Source organism: Cervus canadensis, chromosome 7 (genome assembly GCF_019320065.1).
Source record: "Cervus canadensis isolate Bull #8, Minnesota chromosome 7, ASM1932006v1, whole genome shotgun sequence".
Taxonomy (NCBI): domain Eukaryota; kingdom Metazoa; phylum Chordata; class Mammalia; order Artiodactyla; family Cervidae; genus Cervus; species Cervus canadensis.
In genome coordinates, this window is record NC_057392.1 from 36,332,311 (window position 1) to 36,360,138 (window position 27,828).

Sequence of the window (27,828 nt, forward strand, 5' to 3'; positions counted from 1 at the left end):
GGTCTTTATCTTTCTGGCTTACTTCACTCTGTATAATGGGCTCCAGTTTCATCCATCTCATTAGAACTGATTCAAATGAATTCTTTTAATGGCTGAATAATATTCCATGGTGTATATGTACCGCAGCTTCCTTATCCATTCGTCTGCTGATGGGCATTTAGGTTGCTTCCATTTCCTGGCTATTATAAACAGTGCTGCGATGAACATTGGGGTGCACATGTCTCTTTCAGATCTGGTTTCCTCGGTGTGTATGCCCAGAAGTGGGATTGCTGGGTCATATGGCAGTTCTATTTCCAGCTTTTTAAGGAATCTCCACACTGTTCTCCATAGTGGCTGTACTAGTTTGCATTCCCACCAACAGTGTAAGAGGGTTCCCTTTCCTCCACACCCTCTCCAGCATTTATTGCTTATAGACTTTTGGATAGCAGCCATCCTGACTGGCGTGTAATGGTACCTCATTGTGGTTTTGATTTGCATTTCTCTGATAATGAGTGATGTTGAGCATCTTTTCATGTGTTTGTTAGCCATCTGTATGTCTTCTTTGGAGAAATGTCTGTTTAGATCTTTGGCCCATTTTTTGATTGGGTCATTTGTTTTTCTGGAATTGAGCTGCAGGAGTTGCCTGTATATTTTTGAGATTAATCCTTTGTCTGTTGCTTCGTTTGCTATTATTTTCTCCCAATCTGAGGGCTGTCTTTTCACCTTGCTTATAGTTTCCTTTGTTGAGGCATCCTGTTTGTGGTACTTTGTTACAGCCCTAGGAAACTAGTACAGTAATGATGATCACAGAATCATTATGTAAACGTTAACTCATGTTTGCAACACTTTGAGAAGGTTGAAAAATATAAGATTCACTTCAGAAAAACTCTCATGGATATAAATAAACTCCTTCATGTTTGATGATCAATATAAATGAAACATACAGTTTTCAATTTCTGCTAATGCATTGAGATATTGCCACCTTTACTAACAAGACAAAGTGATATGCGCTCTTCAGAAGATATTAAAGAGTCCCCAACCCTGAAGAGAAGCATTTTGATTAACAAGGCAAATAAATTTGAATTTATTTTTATTATTACATAGCCCAATGAGGTTGGGATGGTTACATAGAGAAATTATTGGTAGAGAAGAGAATGGCTACTTAGAAGAGATCAACTAAGAAATGCAATTTGAGTCTAGGCCAAAACTAGGAGACACTTGTCCAGATGAGACGTTACAGATATTTTAAGTATGAGGGATACAGGGGCAAAGTAAGAAGACTGAGGCAAAGCAAGAGAAAGAAGGAAGGGATGGAACAATAGTGGAGGAAAATGAGAGAAGTAGTTGGTATTGAGAGCAAAACAATCTGAACTAGGAGGAGAAAATGATAAAAAGTCTTACAGATGTAAAGAAAGACAAGAGAGGGTAGCATTTCTGTGTTCTGAACAAAGAGTTAAAAACATCTAGTGCAAGAATTAAGCTTTCTTTAAAACTAGTGCTCTGAATGCTTTTGTGTGAAAAAGAAAGACTGTACTTTTATTTTTCTTTAAAGGTTCAATAGTGGAATGGAAACTTTTTTTCCTTTAAGTGTAAGCTAAGCAGTTATGGCAGGTAGGTCAAGGAAGAAATACTTCATGGAACAGGAAGCCATAACTTTATACAATGTGTTCTCTGGAGAAGTTACAAAAAAGTACAAAATAGTTCCACAGAGTTTGTTTGTTTTGTTAAGTAGCTTTAAAATCCTACCTCTCCTAATTGTTCTTAACATTTTATTCAGCCAATTATCAATTTAATTTAGGGAAAGAAAAATCAACTTGACTTTTTTGACAGCCAAGTCAATCCAACTGGAAAATTCTAATCCTACAAGAATAGGGCAGAGGGAAAACTCTGCCTAGCAACATTTTCAATTGTCAACAAAAATTCATGATATTACAATCATCTTTTTCTTCCTTTCTCAAAATCATTTCCTCTAAAGAAATTAATGATGGTACAATGAGATTCTTGGGTAAAATGAAAAAGTGAAGAGAGTCATTCAGTCTTTAAGGTAATAGGAAGTTCTTGTTCAGTTCAGTTCAGTTCAGTTGCTCAGTCGTGTCTGACTCTTTGCGACCCCATAAATCACAGCACACCAGACCTCCCTGTCCATCACCAACTCCCAGAGTTTACTCAAACTCATGTCTATCAAGTCGGTGATGCCATCCAGCCATCTCATTCTCTGTCGTCCCCTTCTCCTCCTGCCCCCAATCCCTCCCAGCATCAGGGTCTTTTTCAATCAGTCAACTCTTTGCATCAGGTGGCCAAAGTACTGGAGTTTCAGCTTCAGCATCAGTCCTTCCAATGAACACCCAGGACTGATCTCCTTCAGGATGGACTGATTGGATATCTTTGTAGTCAAAGGGACTCTCAAGAGTCTTCTCAAACACCAAAGTTCAAAAGCATCAATTTTTCGGTGCTCAGCTTTCTTCACAGTCCAACTCTCACATCCATACATGACCACTGGGAAAACAGTAGCCTTGACCAGACGGACCTTTGTTGGCAAAGTAATGTCTCTGCTTTTTAATACGCTATCTAGGTTGGTCATAACTTTCCTTCCAAGGAGTAAGTGTCTTTTAATTTCATGGCTGCAGTCACCATCTGCAGTGGTTTTGGAGCCCCCAAAAATAAAGTCTGACACTGTTTCCACTGTCTCCCCATCTATTTCCCATGAGGTGATGGGACCAGATGCCATGATCTTAGTTTTCTGAATGTTAAGCTTTAAGCTAACATTTTCACTCTCCTCTTTCACTTTCATCAAGAGGCTTTTTAGTTCCTCTTCACTCTCTGCCATAAGCGTGGTGTCATCTGCATATCTGAGGTTATTGATATTTCTCCCGGCAATCTTGATTCCAGCTTGTGCTTCTTCCAGCCCAGCGTTTCTCATGATGTACTCTGCATATAAGTTAAATAAGCAGGGTGACAATATACAGCCTTGACGTACTCCTTTTCCTCTTTGGAACCAGTCTGTTGTTCCATGCCCAGTTCTAACTGTTGCTTCCTGACTTGCATACAGGTTTCTCAAGAGGCAGGTCAGGTGGTCTGGCATGCCCATCTCTTTCAGAATTTTCCACAGTTTATTGTGATCCACACAGTCGAAGGCTTTGGTATAGTCAATAAAGCAGATATAGATTTTTTTCTGGAACTCTCTTGCTTTTTCGATGATCCAGCGGATATTGGTAATTTGATCTCTGGTTCCTCTGCCTTTTCTAAATCCAGCTTGAACATCTGGAAGTTCTCAGTTCATGTATTGCTGAAGTCTGGCTTGGAGAATTTTGAGAATTACTTTACTACCGTGTGAGATGAGTGCAATTGTGTGGTAGTTTGAACATTCTTTGGGATTGCCTTTCTTAGGGATTGGAATGAAAACTGACCTTTTCCAGTCCTGTGGCCACTGCTGAGTTTTCCAAATTTGCTGGCATATTGAGTGCAGCACTTTCACAGCATCATCTTTTAGGATTTGAAATAGCTTTAACTGGAATTCCATCACATCCACTAGCTTTGTTCATAGTGATGCTTTCTAAGGCCCACTTGACTTCACATTCCAGGATGTCTGGCTCTAGGTGAGTGATCACACCATTGTGATTATCTGGGTCATGAAGATCTTTTCTGTACAGTTCTTCTGTGTATTCTTGCCACCTCTTCTTAATATCTTCTGCTTCTGTTAGGTCCATACCATTTTTGTCCTTTATTGAACCCATCTTTGCCTGAAATGTTCCCTTGATATCTCTATTTTTCTTCAAGAGATCTCTAGTCTTTCCCATTCTGTTGTTTTCCTCTATTTCTTTGCATCAATTGCTGAGGAAGGCTTTCTTATCTCTCCTGGCTTGTTAGAGATGGTCAAATTATAATCCTTTTATATCCTTCATAGAAGCTAGAGATGACTTTGTCCATGTCTCTAAGATAAATCAGTTGTATCACTAAATAGAAGTATTAAAGTTTAATTTCATCTATTTTCTATGTTAACTCACAAATCAATTTATTTGTTCTATTTATTCATTGAGGGAAATTTTAGCTTAGATGATGGCATTCAAGTAGGGAGCTAAATGTTAAATATGAAAGATTAAAAAAAAAACAGGTATTTCTTTTTTTTCTGTTGATTTCTAAATTAGTTCTGCTATAGAAATATCTTCTGCTAAGCACTACAGCTTCTGGTGGCTGGGAAATAATGCTGTCAAAACTGAGATAGTAGTAAAATGAATACATTCACATCAATGGAAATGAGAAGGGAATGAGGAAAGGGATACTGCTACAGCATTAAAAAATATACTTTTGACTCTAAGTCAAAATAATGCTTGTTTTAACCTTTCTCCTCGGAAGAGGAGTAATCGAATAAAGAAAGAAAAAGGAAGGAAAGAGGAAGAGAAGGAGGGAAGGAAAAGAAGAAAACAATGGAGTGATTAAGCATAAGAGCCATAAAGTAAGAAGTTGAGATGGAGAAGGAAATTGCAGCCCACTCCACTATTCTTGCCCGGAGAATCCCAGGAACAGAGGAGCCTGGCAGGCTACAGTTCCTGGGGTTGCAAGAGTCAGACCACCACCACCACCAAGAAGGTGAGAAAGTAGGAAAGAAGGAGAGAAAGAGAGAAAACCATTATAGAGGTACTCTCTTATCCCCTTCTCACTGGCTGGCCCTCTAACCTTTTTTTATCTGCTATCTACTCCAACTCAAATATTTCAGACACAACTGGGATGGTTGAAAGTGAGTGGGGAAGGAAAATTACTCCCTTTAATTGATGCTCACTTAGGTACCAATATCTGCAATTTAGTAGCTCCTAGTGCTTTTAAGCTCACGTACCTCCTTTGAGAATAAATAAAATTCATGAATCTCTCCAAGGAGGAAAGAAAGGGCATGTCTACCAAGACATATAAAGTACGTGTTGCATACTTTTAACAATATACATACACATACATAGGAAGCATATTTTTATGCATTCTCAAAAAGATCATATAAGATCTAAACTGATCCTTGTACTCTCTAACCATTCACTAGCTCACTGTAAAGAACTATTGGCTCTAGAATCTGAATGAAGCCAAAATAAATAGAAGAGGGTAAGGACTTGGAGAAGGGGAAATGGGATATAAAACAAACAAACAACAAACAAACACTTACATAAAAAATATGCTTGTTTCCAAACCAACCCTTAAGCTTCTATTTTCATTGGAACTTAAGACTAATGAACTATTTATTTAACAAAAATATACAGCAAGATGTATAATATTTTAGTGATTCTGCATGTTTTAAGCAGTCTTCCCTGTTAATTGTCTTTGATAGTGCACTGATATCTAATACTGTCCTGATTTTTAATATTCACTCTAATAATAACAATAATACTGAAAAGCAATGCTGCTTAATATTGTGGATATCAACTTATAGGATTCTTAAGAAATGACATGGAGACTTGGTCACAGATGTGTAAAAAATCAAATAGGAATAATAAACTTTTCATCTATTGCCTAGTTCAACATTTTAACTAGGCTGCATGTGTATAAGGACACAGTTCATGCCTTAGCTACAATAATGAAAATTATTTATATTCATTTAAAAAATTTTTTTTCATAGTATTTCACAACCTTTAAATGCCTTGAGGTATCTTTATTTCATCTGATTTGGATTTCAATTCTGTTAAGTAAATGGAGGAGATATTATCTTCATTCTACAATGAGGAAACAGGCTCTACGTGATTAACATGCTTAATATATTTAACAGGTGGCAAAGCAAAGTTGAGAATTCAGGAACTTAGACAACTTACCCAGTAATTTTTCCTGCTATCCTATACTGCACTCGAAAAATGTTCATTACACATAACTTATTCAGGCATTTATGTTGTCTTACTTTAGAAATGAGGATGATGCTATATAACCTCACTAGGTCCATATACAAGACATTTATTTCCCATGCTGGGATTTTGTGGATGACATACAGTGAAACAGAAAATATTAGCTATTTTATAGGTGCACAGATATATACCTAAATGTACAGTGCACATGTTGTGGATCATTTCTATAAATGGGTACATGTATATAGGCATGCCTATGCATATACATGGGTGTGTGGGAATTAAAGGTGTGCTTACTCATCCCATTAGAAAACAATATTGTAAAGTTAAGCATGAACTTTTTACTATTAATCTTGCATTTAGTAGTGGGTGGTACATGTTCACAAATAATTTATAAGTCAAATCAACATAAATACATGAATGGCATAGTAGGGAATATTTTGAGAAAAAATATAAATACACATATATCTACCTTCAACTATCCTTCCTATTAGTTGATAAAGCTGATTACTTAGATTTATTAAATTAGAGGTAAAAACTGACTTTAAAATATATTAGTATAATTTTAATCTTCCATTATAATTAGAATCCAAAATTTAGTTGTTAAAGTTTTACAATATGAGTGGCCTTATATTCCCTGTTTTCACTTGGGAAATTAGTTTTTTAGCTGGGAAATTCTCCTTCTTATTTTTTAATTTTAATTTGAGATAAGTGGTCATATTTTAAAACAATAAGATGGTAGATTGCTAGGATGAGTTAATTTATTCCTTGAAGAAGTGTTAGTGGCTCAGTTGTGCCCGACTCTTTGAGACCCCATGGACTATAGCCCGCCAGGCTCCTCTGTCCTTGGGATTTTCCAGGCAAGGATACTGGAGTGGGTTGCCATTTCCTTCTCCTTCCTTGAAGAAAGGGTATAACAAATTACAATCTAGTAGATTTACCTGTTTTTAATCTCTTAATGTCCAAAGCAAGCCTTATATCCCATATATCATATGGGATACTATATATCATAACCCAACTTGAGCAAAATTATGAAATATAGATGAAATTTGTCCCCAGTTTCTATTCCTTATCTTCCTTTGACCTGTTTCCTTTTGACCTTCTCATGCTTCCTTCAATCTTATTAAAAATTTTATTTCTGATCCCTTTTCCCTGGGATGCTAGAAATTCTACTTTATTTTCAGCTGTAATCTATGGTCTTTATTTAACTCAGATTCCTCCAACCACATCCTTAGCCTACCTTGCCAATCCCTCCATTGGAATGCTGCCATGTATCTGACCAATTTCACTTTGCTTTATGTCATGCCTTAACTCACCAAATCTTAGATGCCATTGAGAGACTTAAGATTTTCCTATTTCCTGGCAAGTTATAACTGCATTTATCTCAGCCCTCCACGTAAACCATCTCTATTAAAATGTTAGGAATCCCATTTCAGGTTCATTCAATTTTGGCTTACTTGCCTTTCCTGGTTGGGCTACCACTGTGGTTCTAGCATGCTCTGAGGTGTATAAAAGGTTGTCAGTAAACAAATAAACCATAAAACTGAAATGTCACTTGTTATGTCACCATAAACCTGAAAACTTCCAGTTTAGCTCAGGCTCTAATGACTAACATGGCTTTTCATGTGCCCTAGTTGTTCTATTTATCAAGTGAGAAAGAAGTACTTTACTATGAGACATATGAGGATAAACATTTAAGTTGTTTTCAGGAGGAAACCTACCAATAGATTCTGTAAACATCACATTGCTTTTCCTTCTGCTTCTAGAGCCAAAAGGAAAAAAAAAATACCGAGAGTACTCCAAAACAAATATTGGAAGTAACCCTTTATTCCAGAATTCATCTGTAGTAGACAAAACAATTACACCCCAAAGTACCCACTCTCAAAAACCTAGAAACTTGAGTACATGGCAAAATGTAACATGGGAAAAGGAACTTTGCTGATAAAGTTAAGATTATGGACCTTAAAATAGATATCCAGAAAAATATCTACATCTGCTTTATTGACTATGCCAAAGCCTTTGACTGTGTGGATCACAAAAAACTCTGGAAAATTCTTAAAGAGATGGGAATACCAGACCACCTGACCTGCCTCTTAAGAAATCTGTATGCAGGTCAGGAAGCAACAGTTAGAACTGGACATGGAACAACAGACTGGTTCCAAAGAGGAAAAGGAGTATGTCAAGGCTGTGTATTGTCACCCTGCTTATTTAACTTATATGCAGAGTACATCATGAGAAACGCTGGGCTGTATGAAGCACAAGCTGGAATCAAGATTGCCAGAAGAAATATCAATAACCTCAGATATGTAGATGACACCACCCTTATGGCAGAAAGCGAAAAAGAACGAAAAAGCCTCTTGATGAAAGTGAAAGAGAAGAGTAAAAAAGTTGGCTTAAAGCTCAACATTCAGAAAACTAAGATCATGGCATCTGGTCCCATCACCTCATGGGAAATAGATGGGGAGACAGTGGAAACAGCAACAGAATTTATTTTGGGGGGCTCCAAAACCACTGCAGATGGTGACTGCAGCCATGAAATTAAAAGACACTTGCACCTTGGAAGGAAAGTATGATCAACCTAGACAGCATATTAAAAAGCAGAGACATTACTTTGTCAACAAAGGTCCATCTAGTCAAGGCTATGGTTTTTCCAGTATGGATCATGTTGGACTATATCATGTATAGTTGGACTATAAAGAAAGCTGAGCACCAAAGAATGGATGCTTTTTAACTGTGGTTTGGAGAAGACTCTTGAGAGTCCCTTGGACTGCAAGAAGATCCAACCAGTCCTTCCTAAAGGAAATCAGTCCTGAATATTCATTGGAAGGACTGATGCTGAAGCTGAAACTGCAATACTTTGACCACCTGACGCGAAGTACTGACTCATTGGAAAAGACCCTGTTGCCGGGAAAGATTGAAGGCAGGAGGAGAAGGGGATGACAGAGGATGAGATAGTTGGATGGTATCACCGACTCAATGGTCATGGGTTTGAGTAAACTCTGGAAGTTGGCAATGGACAGGGAGGCCTGGCGTGCTGCAGTCCATGGGGTTGCAAAGAGTTGGACACGACTGAGTGACTGAATTAAACTGAACGGAACTGATCCTAGATTATCCAGTGGGCACAATCTAATTACCTTAATAGCTGAGACCTTTTTTCTGGCTGGAATTTAAAAAAAGAGATGTGGTATATGGAGAAGACAGAGAGAAGTCAGGGTGATATTGATTTGAAGCACTCTTGCCTAAAGATATAGGGGTCTGTGTGCAAAAAGCTAAGGATAGCCTCTAGCTGACAGCCAGCAAAGAAAAGATCTTAGTCACATAACCACAAGGAACTGAATGAGCCTGGAAGCTGCTAAATTTGTAGTCATTTGTTACAGCAGCAATAGAAATGAAATATACCATTCTAGTTCAATGGCTACTAGATACAATAGTTTAAATTTGTGTGGTAAAGAGTTGAAATGGAAAGCAATATTATGAATACAAACAGTTCTTGGCACTACAAACACCTTTTCCCCTTGATTTTCCTTCTTTCAGTTATATCCCCAGAGAAGGTGAAATAACAAAGGACTAAAGGACAAGGATCACAAGGTATGCATGCTCAGTCACTTCAGTCATGTCCAACTCTTTGCGAGCCCATGGACTCTATCTGACCAGGTTCCTCTGTCCATAGGGATTCTTCAGGGGAGAATTCTGGAGTGGGTTGCCATTCCTTTCCCTCCTCTAGATAATCTTCCTGACCTGAGTCTGCTGCATTACACGCAGATTATTTACCACTGAGCCACCTGGGAAGCCAATTTAAATGCAGTGTCCTTAACAAGAAGCTTCACAAATATACCTTTTTGTCACAGCAAGAGCATTATACCAATGGTGCTACAATAGTCATACCAACTAAGTCTACTGTCTTGAAAAAGAAAAAGAAAAATCAGAGAATGGTTCAAAGGATTATAAAGATAAGATGATAATGGCCATTTAAGAGATAAGGAAGACCGAATCCAAGCAAATGTATTCATATGTGTACTGGGGTGTGCCTTCCTCACTATATAAGTTGTCTTATAAACATACACATAAATAAAATTATTTTCAAAACTAGGGTTACATATATTTTATGGCATCGATAGAGCTATTTCTCAAATGTAGCTTCCAAACAATTTTCTTTCTTATTCACATTTTTTTTTTTTTGCCTTTGGCAATCTAGACTCTGGCCTTGACAGAAGAAAATAATATTGGAGGAAAGGCAGCAGTTTCCAATGAATTTTTTAGCATGGAAGTTTTAGAGAACTTGACTTTTGTAGGTATACTCAAGTTCAGAACCTAAAACTTTTTTGAGTTATAACATCATGCTGAAAACAGATACTTTTGTAATCAATTAGAAATGATTCTCACAATAAAGGGTAAATTCTCAGCAAGTTGTATATAGTCTGCATTACAATTTCACATTATGAAATAATACAAATGAAAAAAGGAAGAGAAACAGAGTGATTAAAAGTTCTTGTAGAAACAGGATAAATGTCGCTAATTTTTTTCTGTAGAGACAGGAAATGCATGATGTAAAACTTTCTAACACATTTGCAGCTTTCCTTTTGTGTTGCATGAGGTCACAACTGGAAGTGTCGCTCTAATGGCCTGGTTAAGAACTGTGTAGGATGAAGACCATGTGAGAAAAAATACTTCTCTTTTGAACACTACACTCTGTTTACTACAGGTCCCTGAAAACTTGCTGAAAACTTTGGTCATTTTATAAAGAGTTATCATAATCGTGAGGAACTTTGAGTCTCAGGTACAGCAAATTAATCCCCATTTTATGTCTGTCCCAATTTAGTATTTCTAAAGGGGGTGGATAATAATAAATTCTGCCAGCTCTCTTTTTTAAGGGCTATTCAGATACTAAACAAACCAGGAACATTTTAAAATGCAATCTCATAAAAACCTGCTTTGCTTAACCTTCTCTCCCTCTTTAAAAAATAAGAAAGGCATGATGTTCTTTTTTTGTTAATTAATTCACTTTAGACAATTCCTTAAATTTTCATTTTAATAAATTTTTGTGTGGGTGCATTAATTACTTTCAAAGACGCTTTACAACTGTTACCTATTAAAAGCCTTTGTTAGTGAATTAAAAAAAAAAAACTTCCAACATGCCCCCTCCCTTCTCCATTCTGAGCAGGTCCTCGCTATCAACTGCTGGAGTATGCTCGTTTTGCACCTAGAGCTATAATTATTTTGCTTTAATTTTACAAAACCTTTTGTTCCATTCCCACGAGCCCACCTGATCCTTATATTACACTCGCTCTATTAAAACACTCATGCAGAACAAAGCATGGCTGTACTGATTCATAAGTAACTTTTCTTTTTCCTCAGTAAAATGCCACTGGCTAGGGCTTGGGACATAGTCCCGGGCTTCCCCCTCCTCTGCCAGTTTTCATGTGTTAGAGGGAAAAAAAATATGTTGTTTCAAAGTGTTGTATTCTTCCCAAACGTCCTTTCTTTGTCCTGCTGTTTTTTAATGTGTGTTTTAAAAAATATTTTGTTACCCATAGTTTTAATCTGCTGCACTAGAAGTGATACAACGGTAAGGATGGTGGGCATATTAAGGATTGTAATCATGTTGAGATTTCCTTTATTCACATGATTGGGATCTTTTAAAAATCGCTCTTGTTGTCTTCTTTAATTTTCCATCTCTCCATACTCCACCCATTTTCCTTGAGATCTTGCAACACATGTGGGCTTCTGGCAGAAAAAAAATTGCAGTGACTCATCAAGAGAATTGTTTGTTTGCTCTGGGGAGCACCCTGAGGACCCTCTGGGCTGCACTCGGAGCCCTTTGATCCTAGGAAGTTTATTTCTTCCAGATGTTTTGCCCACAGCCACCTTTCTGCAATGTCCCTCTTCATTACATAGCATAAGGAGAACACTCAGGACCCACTGCTGCAGCATACAGTTCTCATGAATGGAGTGTGACAGGGAGCTGACATGATTGAGCCATTGGATTCTCCTTGCCTTAGGCACAATGATGGAGGAAGGTTAACCCTGAGGAAGGCACAACTGGGGCTGTTCAGGCAAATCTCCCTGGAATGAAGACAAGAATTATGTGCATTAGGCCAAGTCCAATCCAGTCCAGTGTGTGCTCAGCCGTGTCCTACTCTTTGTGACCCTTTGGACTATAGCCCGCCAGGCTCCTCTGTCCATGGAATTTCCCAGGCAAGTATACTGGAGTGGGTTGCCATTTCCTCCTCCAGGGGATCTTCCTGACCCAGGGACCGAACCTGTGTCTCCCACATCTTCTGTACTGAAGGCAGATTTTTTACCCGCTGAGCCATTGGGGAAGCACTCCAAAATACACAGATCTGAAGACCACTGTTCATGGACCTAGCCTTATCCAATCTTATAAAATATTAATAGTTGGATCTGTCACGTAACTTGCCCTCTTGTCCAGCCTAAAGTATAAAGAGTGAATAGGAAAGTGAAATCTTTGGACATCTCTAGTATTTTTTTGGTCAGGCTGAATGTGCTGGTAGAAATGAAGGGAGAACAAGGCAGGAGATGAACAACAGGTGCACAGGGAAAAATGGTCTGCTAGGCTAAATAAACACCCCTCCCCACAAATGATAGCCACATCCTCATCCCTGGAACCTGTCTGTTACCTTATATGAGAAAAAGAACTACGCAGATGTAATTAAGTTAAGGATTTTAAGATGGGAGACTGTGCTGGATTATCTACGTGGGTCCCGAATGCAATAAGATGAATCCTTAGAAAAGGGAGATTTTGGGCAGACACAGGAGAGCCAGTTAACTGACTGTGAAAGCAGAGGTTGAAGTGATGCAGCCACAAGCCAAGAACTGTTGCCAGTCAGCAGAGGCTGGAAAAGGCAGGGAAACATGCTTCCCTGGAGCCTCCAGAAAGAACAAAGCCCTGCTAACGCCTTGATCTCAGCCCATTGATTTTAATTTTGGACTTCTGGCCTCCGGAATTGTGAGAGAAGTTTCTGATATATTAGTATGTAGTAATTCATTAGGCAGTTACAGGAAACTAACACACATGGTAACTGCTTTGAGGCTAAAGTGTTTAGCACATTCCTGAAATCATCCAAAGTTTCAAATTGAAGGAGTGAAAAATAGGGTGCTAAGACTTGACAAAACTCTGTGGAGATGCTGGAGTTCTTAAAAGCATTCGTGATTTACAGCAAGTTGAGAGTGAAAATAAACAGAAAGCAGAGTACATGAGATCATTTAACAGATTCTACATATTGTATATGTAAACACTCCAATTTTCTAATATTAGTTTGCATATTTTATGAAGTAGGGCAAATGTATTTTTCCTTTAAAATAAACACTTGTATGTGATGTATTAGGAGTCATTTTCTCTTAAATTGTCAGTAATATCATGAAACACAGCAACAATTGTTTTGGCACTATATATTATATTTCACACATACAGACTATGCTATAAAAGTGAAGATCTTTTGTCTGCACTTGAAGTAACTTTCTTTTTGCTATTCAAAGGACAGTTCATTTTAAAGATTAACTCAGTGATAATTTGGAAATTAAACCCAAGAATTCTTAAGTAGATGCATTAAAAAAATAAATCTGGGGTGCTCCAATAGCAAAAGGACTATTATGTGACCAAACTGCTCAGTTTATCATTTTCTCTAGTTCATCATTAAAAATATATAGCAGATGTATTATTTAAAAGAACAAGAAAGACTCCTCAATTCCCATGATTCCTTTCAGCTATTGGGCTTTTCAACAACCGACCATTAATCTTCATAAACAACTTGAGGTCAGTAGACCTAGACCACTAATATAGATGAAGAAATAAAAGATCTGGAGAGCCTAAAGAGATTCTAGATCAATCAGCAAATGAATAGAACTGAAAAAATCAAGTAGAAATGTTGACTCTATTCTTCAGAACCTTTGAGAAGCAAATAGAGATTGAGTTATCCTTTTGAAGATGATACTCCGATGACAAAGTACGTTAAAGGTGGTTGCTTATTTTTTGGCTACCACTGAGTATTCATTGGACAGTAGGTTTAAAAACAAGAAAACATAATACTCTTTTAACAAAATAAACAAATGATAAACTTATGCTTAATATGACTAAGACACTGAAGAAAGATATCCCAAGGCATTCAGGATACCAGGAGGCTAAAGAAACTTGTATTTGTCCCCATGAGCCTACATTTGGGGAAGGAAGAATAATGAGAATCTCCTTGCATTTCTTCTCCACTTCTGACCACTACTGGCAGTACCCTGATTTGAGGCAGTTCAAGCACTCAGGACTTCAGGGTTTCACTATCTGGAGTGAACAGCAATCGGTACAAATTCCACCGTTATACTCCCATGTCTCACTGTTTCATTTGCTTTAACATTATGTACACCTTATCTTTGGAAGGTCAGAATGCATATCTTTGCTTTGAGTGTGGTACAGGTTTTCACAGCACCATATAATTAAAATTCCCCTTTACTCATTTATTAACCCTTCCAACAACTCAGGAGGCAAATGTTACCTTTCCTATTTATCACCATCTCAGTTGTTTCTGTGAGTTCCTGGAAGGCAGAGAATACGTTTTTCTTTCAAGTAGCTTTCCTTGGGGCTTATCAGGTGGCACTAGTGGTAAAGAACCTGCCTGCCAATGCAGGGGACTTAAGAGATGTGGGTTTGATCCCTGAGTTGGGATGATCCCCTGGTGGAGGGCACGGCAACCCACACCAGTACTCTTGCCTGGAGAATCCCATGGACAGAGAAGCCTGGTAGGCTACAGTCCATATGGTCACAAAGAACTGGACACAACTGAAGTGACTGAACAAATAAGCAAAGCTTCCTTTATCTCTAAAACACCTAATAAATTCTTAAAGAGTAACTAGCTGACATATAACTCAAGGCACAGGAGAATGGGTAGCCAGGATCAGTGTGGATTGACCCATTTGGCTTTCCAAACTTTGTAATAAAACACTGCTTACTGAAGAGGTTAAAAAAATAAATAAAAAAAGATTAAAAAAATACTAATACGATAGTACCTTTACTCCTTTAGCACAGGTAATGATCCTGAAAGTTAAAAATCTTTACTGTTCCATAACATTGAGCGAGGAGGATGAGTTTAGAATAATATATTTCACTGTGATGGAGAAATAATTGAGATGAATGGACATTTAAATCAAGAGTATTTTGGGAAGATATAAGAACATATAAGATATAAGAAAGATATATTTTGGAACAATGTAAGATGTAATTGGGTACATTTTAAATGTACAGCATTTTAGGCATCATGTTTCTGGGACTTAAATTAATCAAAGTCACAGGTCATTAGTTACTTAGTATAAGTTTTCCAATTAATAAAATTTGATATGCACCTAGATCTTCAAAGTGGGAAGACTTATATGTCCCCTTCTACACAGGCAATTATATATACAAAAAATGAGAAGTTAGTCTTTTTTCCTCTGAAGCAGTTTGGTGAAATTTTATGAATCCGTAATGAATAAAACCAGACTTTAAATATGGATAAAAATGTTATACATCAATGACTACTGTGATGTGTCTTGGTTACATATTACTGTATATTTTTCTTAATAAAATGAGATCTCCATCATATATAGATAGATCATAGAGTCTTCCCATAGGAACATTTAAGATCATCTAATCCAATTGCTCATTTTACAGATGAAGAAACAATATGTGAGTGTTTTAATAAAGCCTATTTTAATATTTGTCTTGACACAAAATGGATGCTACATGAGAGAAACAGAAAAGACTTAATAGTCTTTAGTTGATAAAGGAGCGGGAACAGAAAAGAGAAGAGTTTTTTCAGTGGAAAGTGAAAGTGAAGTCGCTCAGTCGTGTCCGACTCTTCACGATTCCATGGACTGCAGCCTACCAGGCCCCTCGGTCCATGGGATTTTCCAGGCAAGAGTACCGGAGTGGGATGCCATTGCCTTCTCCGTTTTTCAGTGGAGTAGAGCACTAAGCAGGGATGCATTTTCTAATGTTCATCCAGATCTTTGCTGGCTTGAACAATACAAAGATGGCAGCATCCATTTCTTAAAGAATTTCTTAGATTATTAACATATAAACAGGTTAGACAGATTTACCTCTAGGAATTCACATAACATAAACAAACACTTCTAACATGGTAATTGTCCATTCATTTATTCTGCACATCACCTCTCACTTCCCCAGCATATATGCAAATTAAAGGGAAATACAAAGACCATTGTTAAAATTTATATTAGGATAAAGGTTACACCCTCTAAAATACAGAACATGTAAATACTTTTTAGAGTTACATAAAGATAAGTTTTAATTTGGACATTTGCTACTAGGCACTATGTAGACTTGTTAGAAGTGTAGGTTTTGGAGTCAGATTTCCTGGGGTTGAATATTGGCTTTGCCTTTTAGTTGACTTTGGGCAGATATATATGTATATATATATATACAGAGATCTATAGTGGCACTATAGAGATCTATAGAGATTGCCACTAAACTATTTGGTCTTCCCAGGTGGTTAAATGGTAAAGAATCATCCTGGCAATGCAGGAAACTTGGGTTCAATCCCTGGGTAGCGAAGATACCCTGGAGAAGGAAATGACTAACCACTCCAGTATTCCTGCCTGGGAAATCCCATAGATAGAGGAGCCTGGCAGGATATAGTCCATGGGGTTGCAAAAGAGTCAGACACAACTTTGGGACTAAACAACAATAAAATCAGATAACAACAGTGACTATTTAAAAGAGTAGTAGTGAGGAGGATGAACTAATGGAGCTTCATATATAAATCTCTTAACACAGGGACTGGCACATAGTAACTACTCAATAAACAGCCATTGCCACTAATATGTACAAGCCTGTTAAACATCTTTAGGGGGTAAGGACATTCTCATTAATAAGACTTGTTTAAGAATTCTGTATTTCCATTTGTGGCCTAATTTAATTCATACCAGTATTCCAGCTCGGCATGAATAATGTAGTATGAGGAAAAGCCTCAGTTTGATTTACTTAGATGTGTTTGAGACAGGGATTATCATTCTTTTAAAAGGAATAAGCTAAAAGGCTGCACCTGGTTCTGACTTAAAATAACCGAGGGGACTCTTAAAAGGCAAAGGAGAAAATGAAAAGAGCAGGAGACATTTACAAAGATGCATATATCATCTGACGTAGGGAACGTGAGAGAACACTCTAAGAGGAAAGTGAAGGTGTAAATGCCCCACTTACATGACCCCACAGTCTCTTATGCATGTCTCGATGTCATGTAATTACTATGTAATAATTACTATGTAATCATTTGTTCATGCATTTTTTCCCCCGGTTGACAGTGATCCACTTGAGGACAAAAAGTAGTCCGTTCATTTTTGTTCAACAGTTGCTCAGTAAAATTTCACTGAATAAATGACAAACAGTTAATTAGTAATAATTACTACAGTGGGGGAGGTGAGTTAACAGTCCCCAAAAGAAGAGCAAAGACTCTCCTAGACTCTCCTATTCAATGGAAAGAAGTGTTGAAGTAGAAGTGACTGGCCATGGATCTGGCAATGGATCACTAATCTCTGTGCAGGGGATAAATGCTCTCAGTAAGAAAAACTATTTTTAAAGTCTTAATTTGTATAAATTTTGTGAGTTTTTCCCCATAACCTTCTTTAAAAAATCACACAAATATTTGAGAATCTCCTATATAGTACTTTAGAAGGCAGAAGAACCAAGTACAATGTGGGAAGCAAATTAATCAGACTAATAAACCATGGTAAAAGTCTGAATGTAAATTCAACAAAAGAGTCCTATACAATGTGCTATGGAAGATGAGAGAATAAGTAAATACTTATAGCAGGGGGCTTCCCCAATGGCTTGGCAGGTAAAGAATCTGCCCACAATGCAGGAGCACAGAAGGCATGGTTAGGTGCAGGTTCGATCCCTGGGTTGGGAAGATCCCTCTGGAGGAGGGCATGGCAACCCATTCCAGTATTCCTGCCTGGAAAATCCCAAGGACAGAGGATTCTGGCAGGCTACAGTCCATGGAGTCGCAAAGAGTTTAACATGATTGAGCATGCATGTAAGTACTTACAGCTGGACAAATAAAGGTAATTTTGTGTGTGTGCTCAGTCACGTCTGACTGCTCAGTGCCAGGATCTTCTGTCCATGGGATTCTCCAGGCAAGAATACTGGAGTGGGTTGCTATTTCCTTCTCCAAGGGATATTCCCAACCGATGGATCAAACCTGAGTCTCCTGCATCTCCTACATTGGCAGGCAAATTCTTTACTAGTTGAACCACTTAGGAAGCCCATTAATACAGAGTTCATGGCTATTAGCTGATAATTATGTCCTTGATATGGCAATAAATATAGGTAAATAAAATAGTGATAATGCCCCTTAGAAAATCCATTCAGTTAGGCGATATTCATTCATCCTTTTATTCATTCAAACTAATGTAAGGACCTACTGCATATCAGATTTTGAACTGTGCTGAGTACACTGGATAACAGAGTGTTTAAGATGGAACAGGCTTTCATTCTACGTTAGATGAGGAAGTGGATGTTATGGGAATACATACCTGTAAGTTATTTATACTTTAAATCATTCCAGAAATATGGCAGAAATATATTTGGACAAATATAAAGTGCTAGTGGTTTTTATTGACCTTGAATTTCTTCTGATTTGGTCTCATTTAAATCTACAGACTAGATTGCCACATGTGGGTGTTTTGCACACTGCTTGCTCTTCAGAATTTTACCATTTGAACTATCTATCTAATTATGAATACACTGAGCGGAAAATAATTTTCTTAATTTCTTTAAAAGTCACCATGGCAGCATTTTTCCTACCTCAGGTTTTATTTATTTATTTATTTTTCTGTTACAGTTATTCCATCTTAATCACTCTGTTCTCCAGTGTACTCAGAACAGTTCAAAATCTGATATGCAGTGGGTCCTTATTCTAGGTTGAAAGAATGAAAGGATGAATGAATATTCATAAATGGATAAATTTTCTAAGGAGGATTATTATTATTTTATTTACCTAGATTTATTGCCATTTCAGGGACATAATTATCAACTATATAGCCATGAACTATATATTATTTAATGCTTGTTATAAATGACAGGAACCTCAGGAAGATGACTATGATGATGTATGAAATAGATGAAAAATATGCTTCCTTTTGTGAGATTTTATTTATAGACCTGAGAAAAGTAAAATCTTGCTTGGACCAGTAAATTGAACTCCAATGTTAATAGGAATCACAGAAGTAGTAGTTATAGTCAACACTAATTCTTACCATTTTAATAAGTAAAGGTTTGAATTCATCTTTTTGTTGTGATTCTTCAAATCCGAACCATAATCTATTCCCCATACCAAATATTTCCACTCAAAGTGTCAACCACACAGTGGATCTGTCTTAGAAAACCAAAATTCTAGATTTATGAAAGCAGAAAACATATTGCCTTCTTTCATTTCAGCTCTTGGGGAGGAATAAAATGGTCATTTTTTTTCTTTGCATGAAAAGTATAGTTATATTGTACTTTTAACTGCCACAGTGTAGAGGACTAACAGGGTAAAATATCAAATGATCCAGTACATAGGGCATTTATCTCACTGGATTTCATCTAGTTCAGCATCGTGGCTTTATAGTCTAAGCAATAGATGAAGAGCATCAATAAACTGAGCAAGTAATGTTTTATGTGAATAGCATAGAGAAGAATGGACAAAAACACAACACTTCGCCATTATACTAAATACAAGAATTGTATTGTTAAAAAAAAATAACAAATAGCAGCTGACTCTCTCTCTCATCATTGAAAGGAATATGATCAGTTCGGATAGTCTTTTTTTTTTTTTTTGTCTGCTTTTAGCAGCATATTTATTTTATCAAAGTATTTTAATCACACTTCCTCCTCCTCCCCAGTGCTACAGTCAATTCATAGAGGAAAAGGATGACGTTTTACATCTTTGTGTTATCCACAATGCGTGTGTTAGAAAATACTGACTCATTTTTTTTGTTGTTCCCTCCTTTTAAATTTTTTTATTTTTTCATTTATTTTTAGTTGGAGGCTAATTACTTTACAATATTGTAGTGCTTTTTGCCATACATTGACATGAATCAGCCATGGATTTACATGTGTTCATAAGCTGAAAATGTCCTCAGGATATACAGGATGAGAGAACAAAATGGTCTCACTCTCATCTGTTGGACTAAGGGCAGGTGTGCTGTGTGGCTGTCATTTAAGTGTTCTATGTTTTTCTTCCTATCAATACTATATATTATGCATGCATGTTTGTATTTTAGAAGTACATATTTTTTTTTGGATTAACTCGTGGAGCTATTGTAAAGAAGGATGAACAAATCATGCTGAGAAAATGAGAATGTGAATAAATGCCAATTCTTTCCCAGATCTAAGATGAGACAGCCTCATTCTTATTGTAAGAAAATGAAAGATAGGATGTGAATGAACCCCTTCTCTTAAGGATATCCTATTAATTAAATACATTGACACTAATTATAACAGTAAGCAACAGTTAATGAGCACTTACCATGTGTAAGGCAGTGTTATGATCATTTCATATATATTATCTTATCTAATGCTCACAACAATACTACATTACAAGTAAGAAAACTGAGACAAAGAAGTGAAATAACTTGTCTAAGATCAGCAGGCTAAGGAAAGGTGGAGTGAGGATTCAAACCAGAAACTCCAGAGCCCCTAAATGTTAGAATATTGTGACCCAAAGAGATGAAAGGTATCTAACCTTGGGGATATCATTCAGTTTTGTTCAACTTTAGGTCCTTTATTTAGGACAGGGGTCAGCAAACCTTTTCTATAAAGAGCCAGATCATAAATATTTTAGGTTAGGTTTTGTGGGTCAAATGGCAATATCAGATACACTATATTATGTAAGCACTTATATAACAAGAGAGAAAACCAATCACCTTGTATATTTTAAATACAGATTATCTAAAATACTTATTTAAAAAATTTTAATTTTAAATAAAATTATTCAAAAAATAAATCACATTGTTATTTTATTAACACAATTTTAAATATAATAATAATAGAGTCTATATATTTTTTTCAGTACAGATCTCCTAATGGCAAAAATAGAATTCTTTTTCATATCATAACATTTTGCTTAGCTGAGGTTCAAAGACAGTGTCCTTATCAGGAAATCAATTACAAATGTACATCTGTAAAAACCATTCTTACCTCACAGGCAGTACAAAAACAAGCAGCAGGCTGGATTTAACTCACAAGCCATAGTTTACAAACCCCTTATCTAGAAAACAAAGTCACTATACTAGACGATTTCTGAGAACCCTTCCAATTGCAAGATTTTATGGCACTATTTTGTTTACAAGTATAATAATCTTGATTTTTCAATGCCTTTAGTACACTTAGATAAAAAGTAACATTTAAAAACTTTACATATTCTAATAATAAAGTGAATAGACAAATGTAACCATAGCATCGAATATTTACATCTGCTTTGCAGATTATTGTTTTCTTAATTTTCTTGGGACAATTTAGATTTAATTGCATTTCCAGGGGCCCCTTTCAATGTCATCACAAAGAACAAGGTTTTTGTTGAAAAAGCACTTGAGTGGTATGTTAGAGACAGGGAGATCATACATAGCCTTACAGTGAAACAAGAAATGAGTAAATATAAAATACAGATAATTTCCTTACTAAAGGGAATGTTTATATGATTTAATTCTGTGCTTCTATACTAATATTTGGTACCTTAAACTAATAGTATAGATTCATACTTCACATAAATTGGCATTGTATTTGCAAGCTGTGACTTTTATACTGCTTTATTTTTATTATACTGTTGTTGTTATTACTGAAACTCCTATGGTTCATCATGGTAAGTTCTCAAGAAACTTCTAGATTCCCTGACAGTTTTCATAGGAGGTTGTAAAAACATATGGCTTTCAGAATACATAGAATCTTTTCAATACACAAAGAAGTAGTTTTCTTTTCCTTGTATAGGCAAAAATACCAAGAACTTATTATCATACATTTATTTAAACTTAAATACCTATTTTTAAAAAAGAATAAAAGGTCAGTCTATGATATTCAACATCAAATGTCATATGATTTATCAATTATTTAAGGTATAATTGAAAGAGTTGATAAAATAATAGATAATTAACAGTTCTGAGTGACTTTATAGAAAGATACAGAAGAAATATAGTGCTAGTGCCTGGTTTCTGATGGAGTTAAAGATTTATAAAATAGTATTATTATGCAAATTCCTTAATGGTCCTAAATAAAGTTGGCCCTAAGCAAAATTGCTAAGTCTTCAGAAAGGCTTCAGTTCAGTTCAGTTCAGTCGCTCAGTAGTGTCCGACTCTTTGTGACCCCATGAATTGCAGCACGCCAGGCCTCCCTGTCCATCACCAACTCCCAGAGTTTACTCAAACTCATGCCCATCGAGTCGGTGATGCCATCCAGCCATCTCATTCTCTGTCGTACCTCTTCTCCTTCTGCCCCCGATCCCTCCCAGCATCAGGGTCTTTTCCAATCAGTCAACTCTTCACATGAGGTGACCAAAGTATTGGAGTTTCAGCTTCAGCATCAGTCCTTCCAATGAACACCCAGGACTGATCTCCTTCAGGATGGACTGGTTGGATCTCCTTGCAGTCCAAAGGACTCTCAAGAGTCTTCTCCAACACCACAGTTCAAAAGCATCAATTTTTCGGTGCTCAGCTTTCTTCACAGTCCAACACTCACATCCATACATGACCACTGGGAAAACCATAGCCTTGACCAGACGGACCTTTGTTGGCAAAGTAATGTCTCTGCTTTTTAATATGATATCTAGGTTGGTCATAACTTTCCTTCCAAGGAGTAAGCATCTTTTAATTTCATGGCTGCAGTCACCATCTGCAGTGATTTTGGAGCCCCCAAAAATAAATTCAGACACTGTTTCCACTGTCTCCCCATCTATTTCCCATGAGGTAATGGGACCAGATGCCATGATCTTAGTTTTCTGAATGTTGAGCTTTAAGCCAACTTTTTCACTCTCCTCTTTCACTTTCATCAAGAGGCTTTTTAGTTCCTCTTCATTCTCTGCCATAAGGGTGGTGTCATCTACATATCTGAGGTTATTGATATTTCTCCCAGCAATCTTGATTCCAGCTTGTGCTTCTTCCAGCCCAGCGTTTCTCATGATGTACTCTGCATATAAGTTAAATAAGCAGGGTGACAATATACAGCCTTGACATACTCCTTTCCCTATTTGGAACCAGTCTGTTGTTCCATGTCCAGTTCTAACTGTTGCTTCCTGACCTGCATACAGGTTTCAGAAAGGCTTACTTTCCCAAAATTCTATTTTGTATTTTCCCACAAGACTACATTTTATTTTCCCTGGTAAGAGCGAATCAACAAATCAATTAATACTACTTCATATATAGTTCCTAGTGGTTCTTCCAAGGCAGCATTGTTAATTTTCACAGGGACTTTTTCAACTTAAATTTTTTTATTTGAAAACTACTTAAAATTATCCCATTCCCCCACAGACAACATAAAGTTAAAAATTTACAATTCCACCACTTAAAAATAAATTTTAAAAAGAAGTGAAAGAAAACTTCTCTGTTCCTGCAGTCTTCCTAAGTCACCCCCTAAGATAACGAGTTTGAAGTGTATTCTTCCCATTCTTTGTAACAGTTGTAGTTTACTTGTATCAGTGTAAAATAAGAGAATTAGCTGTATTAAACCTACTTATTTATAACAAAGTTAACACATATTATGTAAATTTTCAGGGCAGTATATATGGGTCTATTTTATGCTTTGTAATAGCTAGATATAATCTAATGTATGTTAAACCATTTATCTATTGATGGAAATCTAGTATATTTTGAAATCTTTGCTACTTTGAATAAAGAGGCAATGAAAATTGTTGTAAAGCATGTGCAAGTATTTCTTATGGAAAGATTACCAATGTGGCTTGCTGAATCTTAAGATATATTCCTCTTAAAAGATTTTACAGAAGGTGATTTCTTTAAACATTAAAACACCAAGCAAATTTGTTAATAAAAGAATTACCACTGTTTAGCACCTAACATTCTAGGTAGGCAGTATGGCATGTCCTTTAAAAGCATTAATACATTTCTATGTACAAAATTTATTATAGAAATTCTCATGGTCCAATTCTGAAGGAACTTAATTGTCATACTTTGGAGTTGGATAACATGTCTATGGACAATGAGGAGTCACTGACAGTTTCTGAGTAGGGGAATGATCCCTCTCCCTCATTCATAATAAATCATTTCTAAGATGGGAAGAGAAAAAAAAGACCTATCCAGTTGGAGGGGACTTATTAGATGTATCTAGAGGGCATGAGACCAGGCAATGAAGAGCAATCCTTGCAAAGAGATAACATCAGAGTCTTACTTAACTTAAAGCCAACTTCTTCTGTACCCAAAAGTGAAGCAGCGTGGCAGCCTTAACAGGAGATAAGCATTTCCCTTCAAGTATTACCTGTCAGACAATGACACTTGCTTAGAGCAAGAGTGGGTTAAGGGTGTGCTTTCCCATCCTGCCTGTTGTTTCCAATGGCTCCAGATAACCATATCTGTTAAACTGGGGAAAGTGGAGATGAGGAGGGTATGGGGTCAGCTAAAAAAAAATAAACACAGAATTTCCAGGTTTAATGACTATCTAGTTGATGGGACATCCCTGGTGGTCCAGAGGCTAAGACTTCGCACTACCACTGCAGGGGGTGCAGGTTGGATCCCAGGTCAAGGAAGTAAATTCCCACATGCCCTGTGGCATGACAAAGAAACAAATAATAAAAAAGATCCAGTTGAGAATTTTGCTATGGTTACTTATGTAAGGAAATGACCTGAATTAAATGGGCCAGAAGTCAACTAAATTTCAGAGGAAACTGTCTTGTCAAAGACAAAAAGAATAAGAAAAAAAGATGAAATACAGCATAACTGGAGCAGGCCCCCTCCATCAGAATGGTGCTATTCACAGAGATGAGGTGGGGAATCAAGATCTCTTACTCAATTTAAAATGCCAACTAGACATCCGGGGCTTCCCAGGTGGCACTAGTGGTAAAGAATCTGCCTGCCAATGCAGGAGATGCAAGTGACTCAAGTTTGATCCCTGGGTCAGGAAGATCTCCTGGAGAAGGGCACGGCAACCCACTCCAGTGTTCTTGCCTGGAGAATCCCATGGACAGAGGAGCCTGGTGGGATACAGTCCATGAGGTCCCAAAGAGTCGGACAGGACTGAAGCGACTTTAGCACACATTGCACTAGACATTCAATGGAGACAGCAAGTAAATGCTTGCATTTATATGTCTAGGGCTCTGGGGATAGATTAAGATCAGATGAGATAAAAATCTTGGGGTCATAGATATATAGTTTTTAAAGCCATTGGATTGGATGAGCTCATCTAGAGTGTATAATGGAGCAGTGAAGAGGACCTAACAAAAGAGACTGGCAAGTCAGCAAGGAAGGAGGAAAATCAGGAGAGTGTGAGGAGTATGAAGTCATAGAAGCCAAAAGGTGACACTGCTTAAAAAGAAGAAAAAAAGGATTATTTGATGTTTTAAAAAGCTTCTGAGTGACTAAGTAAAATGTAAGTAGGCCTCTGTATCAAGAGGTAGACAATATCAGCAGCAAGGAGGAATAGTAAATAAATTAGTTAATTATGTTACATTGTGATGTAAAGTCCATCTTTGCTAAGAATGATAAAAATGCTGCCCTCTCACCATCCTTGGTAGCTAGACATAAATCCGGGAAAGATAGTGTTAGTTTTTAATTTTTAAGCTAGAAGGAATTTTAGAGATCACAAAGGCCAACTTTCTAATCTTATGGACAGGGAAGTGAATTTGCAGAGGTCGAACTACTGCTCGAGCTCCAAAACTACAAAATGGCAGAAGTGGGTTTGTGATGTAAGTTTCCTAATTCCAGGACAGGGTTCTTTTCTCTAAAATAAAATGTGTGGTCATCGACATATGTTTGTTTTCATTTTTTCCAAAATGTTATTTTAAAGTAGAGACCAAGACCCATTCAACACCTGACGTGCTGATCTCAAAGAATTTTATTTCAGTAACCACATTCTTAACATTATTTGCCTCAACATTAGAAGTACAAATAGAACTATAATTTAATTTTTTTTTCAGATTGTCCTTTCCTACTGTATTATGTATATTTTACCTAACAGGTTGAGATATGGCAAGTATTCAATAAACGTGTGTTGAACAAACACATTAATTTTTTATCCCTGATATCTACATTTATATAGTTACATACACTATTTTAAACTACATTAGAATTTGATATAAACAGGTGATTTTTTTGTTTTTTTTTAAGATCTTTAAGAAAGAAATATCTGAAAACTTGAACACACTATCATAGAGAAAAATAGCAATTCTGGGAAAAGTAGGGTAAAAGCAACAGAATCAGAAATATAAAGATAATAGACTACATTTTTTTTTTCCTATGGAAAAACATATAAATGAATGGAATATCTCTAAACATGAGTCAGGAAAGATTATGACCCCAGAAGCACATCATCTATAGCTTTGAGAAATGTACTTAAAAGAAAAAAATAAGCGTTTCCACTACACACCTATCACAATGACTAAAATTAAAAAAAATAATTAACAATACCAAGGGTTGTCAAGGATGTAGAACAATGGATGGGGACACATACATTTCTTTATTTTTTTCTATTTAGACTTTTAAAACATTTTATTTATTTTTTTAATTGAAGGATAATTGCTTTACAGAATTTTGTTATTTTCTGTCAAACCTCAACATAAATCAGTTATAGGTATACATATATCCCCTCCCTTAGTGCTCGCTTCGGCAGCACATATACTAAGATTGGAACGATACAGAGAAGATTAGCATGGCCCCTGCGCAAGGATGACACGCAAATTCGTGAAGCGTTCCATATTTTTTTTAAAAAAAAAAAAAAAAGAAAAAGAGGAACACATACATTTCTGGTGGGAATGCAAAATGGTATAGCCACTCAGTAAACTGTTTGGGAGTTTCTATTATAAAAATAAACATACATATTATATCTGACCAAGCAATATGACTCCCAGATATTTACCCTAGAGAATGAAAAGTATGTTCACACAAAATCCTATACACAAATGTTTATAGCACGTCTATTCATAATTGCCCTAAATTGTAAAAAAAAATGAAATGTCTTTCAATCAGTGAATGCATAAACAATTTGTGGTACATCCATACAAAGAAATAATACATGGTAATAAAAAGAAACAAACCACCAGCATATACAACAACATGGCTGAGTTGTAAATACATCATGCTGAGTGAAAAGATCCAGTTTCAAAAGACTACATACTATATGACTCCATTTATATGACAATTCTCAAAAAAATAAAACTATGGTGATAAAGAAGAAACTATGGTTACCAGGGGTTGGTAGTTAGGGGAGTGTTAAAGAAATAGCATAAAGGAGCTCTTTTGGCTGATGAAACTGCTCTGTAACCTGACAGTAATGGTGGCTGTTACAAAAATGTATACATGTTAAAATTCATAGAACTTTAAACCAAGAAATATATGACTCAATTAAAATGTTCAGCATTTTCAGGAAAATAAAAAAACAACTGGCTCACATACTGAATTATTGGAAAAGTATGGACTCATACAAAGCCATGGCTTCTCCAACCAAGAAGATAATTTGGTTAGAGATAGTGCTGTTGGTGAAAAAGAAACCTGAAGTTCTGCCCCTACCATCAGTTGATTAAAACATGAGAATTCTAATATAGCTATAAGCATTCAATAATAAGCATGTTTATTTAAAATTTGGTCTTTGTAGTTTATTATAATCATTACTGCTTGAGAATCAAGGATAATACCAGCACTTGAATTTTATAAGTATGAATGGCCTCAATAACAAAGTAAAGACTATTAATTAAACTAATAAATTATTATATTTCATAAAACCCTAACAATTCTGTGAACAGACTACTCAGTTCAATTGTGCTGTCTAAACCCTATAGCTGCAATCCATTTTCACTGATAAGTCTTAAAAGTTTTCAAATGTACATTTCCTTTTTAAATGGTAGTA

The 27,828-nt window shown here is 36.4% G+C and overlaps 1 protein-coding gene and 1 non-coding gene across 26 annotated transcripts in view; one reads left to right on the forward strand and one right to left on the reverse strand.

The window, feature by feature from the left end:
- The window catches only part of ZBTB20 (zinc finger and BTB domain containing 20), an 846,256-nt gene that overhangs the window by 443,563 nt on the left and 374,865 nt on the right, over nucleotides 1-27,828 (reverse strand). The gene's annotated exons all lie outside the window — the stretch shown is intronic.
- LOC122445603 lies at nucleotides 26,580-26,686 on the forward strand. Its single transcript, XR_006270571.1, has one exon. It is a non-coding gene; the product is annotated as a U6 spliceosomal RNA (small nuclear RNA).